The sequence below is a fragment of the Paracoccidioides brasiliensis genome (assembly GCF_000150735.1).
Source record: "Paracoccidioides brasiliensis Pb18 unplaced genomic scaffold supercont2.8, whole genome shotgun sequence".
In the NCBI taxonomy this organism is placed as follows: domain Eukaryota; kingdom Fungi; phylum Ascomycota; class Eurotiomycetes; order Onygenales; family Ajellomycetaceae; genus Paracoccidioides; species Paracoccidioides brasiliensis.
Genome location: NW_011371365.1, coordinates 389,950 through 393,929, shown reverse-complemented (window position 1 = coordinate 393,929; position 3,980 = coordinate 389,950).

Genomic DNA, 3,980 nt, shown 5'->3' with positions numbered 1-3,980 from the left:
TTGTTCTAGCCAAATAGACATCTAAGGCTGACGCTGAGGGGAAATTAAGTTACAGAGAACGCTCCGCAAGAGCGGTTAACTCAGAGTAACCTACAACCTTAACTCAATCCATCCGGAACAAATCATAGGAGCACATGGCATCCCATGATGGAAACTCACGCCTAATGTATTTGCTATTCCTATAACTAAAAAATCCGTAGTTAAAACAGTAACATGACTCACACCCCACGCCCACTTTTTAACTGCAACCCACCGAAAAATAATAAGCATAGCCAACAAACCCTCCCCCCTCCCCCCCTCCGCCCCCAACACAGCTATCAATGCCATGAAAGCTGATTCAGCACAATTGACTTCAAATTTCAGTGAAACAGCAGAGAAGTATGAAGTCTCAATGAAACCATGGTTGTCCTGTTGCTATGGAGGTAAATTTCAAGATTGATGTAAGCTTAGCTCCTCGTCTGTCAAAGTTGTGGCGCAAAGTTTATGTCGGGTACATAGAGTTCATGTTGACCAGATATTTACAAACTTCTCCGCATCTTTCCGAGATGTCAAAAGAGCTGGAACTCTCCCGCAGCGATCCCTTCGAAGACAAAACGGGCAGAAGCGAAAGGGGAATCATCTCATTTCTCGCCAGCTGTGGAGTTGGAGGGGCGTTTTCACTTTCCACTTCTTCCCAAACCATAATTTTTTTCTGTTATTTAAAGTTTGGAAAGTAGGGGTTGCGGGGTGAATGTGGGGCAGAGGAAAAAGTAAATGAATGCAATGGCACGCACAAGAAATATCGTAAAGTTTTAAGCCTATTCCTTTACTTGATTGAGCCCAATTGCTCTTTTAATATATATTAATTACCCTTTAATTGGTGATGTGCGATGTCTCCTCCCCTTTTGAGAATGTTGAATGTTGTATAGCTGCCAACTGGGCTTATATGACTGTGAACGTCCTTTCGTGTCAATTTTCAGTTGAGTAAAATCACACCTTCATGCCCCGCCCATTTTGCAAAAATGTAGTTAATCATAACTACCTCGGTGGTGAGGAAACTCCTCAAACCTATGTAGGGCGAAGTTGCGCGCTTGGTGAGGCCCACATCTAGTAATTCCTACCTTCGAATGTAATTTCCCCAGTCAAATAAATTTTTTTCTTTCTCTTTTCCTTTTCCTTTTACGGTTTTGTCCATAAATCCTTAAATGGGGCATAGAAATAAGGATCCATGGATGTTTAGACAGATAAGAATATTTAGCTTCAACCTCGTGCCCATCTGGCCGCGGAAAACACCGAATCACAGAAGAAACGGATGAAAAAGGGCCATAGGAGGGTCCCGGCGTTTAGTTTAGCGATCACTGATCAATCGAGATAAGTGCCAAGGAGGGGCGGGTGGAACCCTGCTTTGTTCTTGGCAGGGCGTGTGTGCATCTGGATTCCGTATCGAGCACACCGTATCGCACCATCCATGAATGACTCGGTTGGCTCTGGACGACGATTGTGCGGGCGCATGGAACCGGTAACTTCAGGTCCAGCCATCACTATTATCCGTTACTATTAGCAAGGACAAAACGGATTGGGAAGAAACCTAGCTGTCTGCGAGGTCAGGAATGGACTGATTGAGCCTGGTCCCGTCGTGGCTTTAAGGTTTTGGATCTGGTAACACAAGAGCCAAACAAGCTTAAAGGAGCCTCAAACAAAACCTCTCTCCAACTCCATAACCAAACTCAACTGACGAGTTAATTCAATCATTCGGTGTATCATTCATGCCAAAATGACGATGCAGCTTGCAGTCTTTACGGTGGCTTGATAAACTCGCTAGCACACTTACCTAACTTAGTTAGCTAACAACTAGTTGGTTACTCTGTCGCTAACTATAGTTAACTATTTTGATCTTCATTATTCAGCTGATCACGTCAATGAAGAAGATCCAACATTCCAGCAATACCCAGGTCAATTTGGTTAGGCCAATAGCTAGGCCTCTGCTTGCTGACTAAAATTAAAGTACCTTGGGAGCTACGAACATTCAAAGTCCTTGAAAATGGCCGCGGAAGTCCTCGTTCCTCTTCAATAATTAAACTCCAGTGGGTAGTTGCTCCGCTGTAACGCCCTTTGGACTTGAAGAGAACCTCCAGATGAACTTGTCCAATTCTGCTCTGACTGGCTCAAACGTGTCTGACATTATTACTGGCCTCGCTCTTTGATCCATGGATGCCAGCAATTCTTCGTTAATAATTAACTCCAGAAGGTTAGCTCTCACCTGATTAGTTACGTCTATTCAATCCTGTTTGCTCTATCAGCAGCTGCTTGTTAATAATTATTTGAAGGACCTTGACTGGTGCGCCAGTGCGCCCTTCGGATTAAATAAATAATAGGGCTTGGTCAATGCTTTCTCCTAGCGAATCAGGTATCGTATGACACCATCGCGGAGCATGATGAATAATTATCATTTGATAATCATGGGGGTCATTGGAATGGGTGTATTGGCCCGTGGACGTCAATGACTTAATGATTTTTCATGAAAGTGAATGCCATTTCCAAAATGCTAACTGACGTATAGTAGTATCTGCGCATTTCAATGGCATGCAATTAAACCATACCGGAGAAATGCATGTGTTCTGCAAGGCTTCACCGCCAGAGAAATATCAAAGTTTTGTATGGAACGTTGAAACTGGTATCCTAGTAGCCCTTGGGCTTGTTTGCCTGGGCCAGCCTTTGGTCCAAACAGACTAAAAACACCATCATTATTAATTATTTATTCTGTGGGTTGAACCAGCCCTGCCTGCCAAGCACCCTGGCAAGAGGTGGATTCCCGGGATCCCTCGTCATCAAAGTCCCCTTGTCGCGTTAGGGAGCAAAAACATATGAATGAATGCCTGAGGGTCGGCGGGCATGCGCCGGACTTGACAGCTAACGGGGCTCGAATTCCGCTATCACGGACTTAACAAACCAAATTCGGGATCAGCCTCCTCAAACTTAGTTATCTAATGACTCAAAATAGTTTAATTCTCGTCCAAACATTGCGCTCTTTCAACTCAGCGCCTGACAGCGCAACACGCCCTGTTGGTGTCATTTTGTGGTTCTGGGTCAAAGGGAGTTTAGTGGGAAGGTTTATGTCAACACGAGAAGTCCGATGATGAGATTTGCTGTTCTTATGACCTGCATCTTGTAGTTACGTCGGGCTTTTTATATTAAGTGGAGGGAGGAGATGGTCACTGAGTGCAACTTGCGGCTTTGTGCATAGTTGTATTGCTTTGGGCTTTCCGATATTCCTGTAAAGCAGCTTCGAAAAACGCTGCAACTTCATACTCCAAGCAATACTACTATATATAGGTTCCTTACGTCTAACAACCTCTCTCATTACATATCGGACTTGTTCTCCTGTCTACCGGTGCTCTGCACTGAGATACGCCAGCCTTTTTCCAAAATCCAATTCTTCCCCCTTTAAAGATCACTTCCCCTAATTTGATATAAAATATTGCGTCTGTCCGGGACCCGCTTCCCCCCCCCCCCCCCCCCCCCCCCCAATGGGTTACAATCAAGCATATGCGGCCGCCGAAAACCGATAAAGCGTAATGATATGTACATACTCCAAACACGGAATCCAGGGTGACCACGATTTTGGATCCGGGAAGCCGAAGAATCTATCCTTGGCGAAGTTGAGGGGATCTCTGATTTATAACATGATTGTTATATATCTTCCTTCCCATTTCAACCCTATCCACGAGGCTAGTGCCCATAAACGATGAGGTCAATTGCCGCTGAAATTTTATGACCTCTTTACATAGTTCATAGGCAAATTCCTCCATGGAATCAGCATTTGGCATACACCTACTTTCTTGAGAAGGCTGTAAGTTGATCGTGCCATCGGAAAAATTCCGGACCCTGCGCTCGTCGGCAGGAACTTCCTTCGGACGTCAGAACAGTGATTATGAAGATTACTCTACAAACGCGTATCGAGACGCATAAAAAGGGCCTGACATTTTTTATTTTTCATAGTC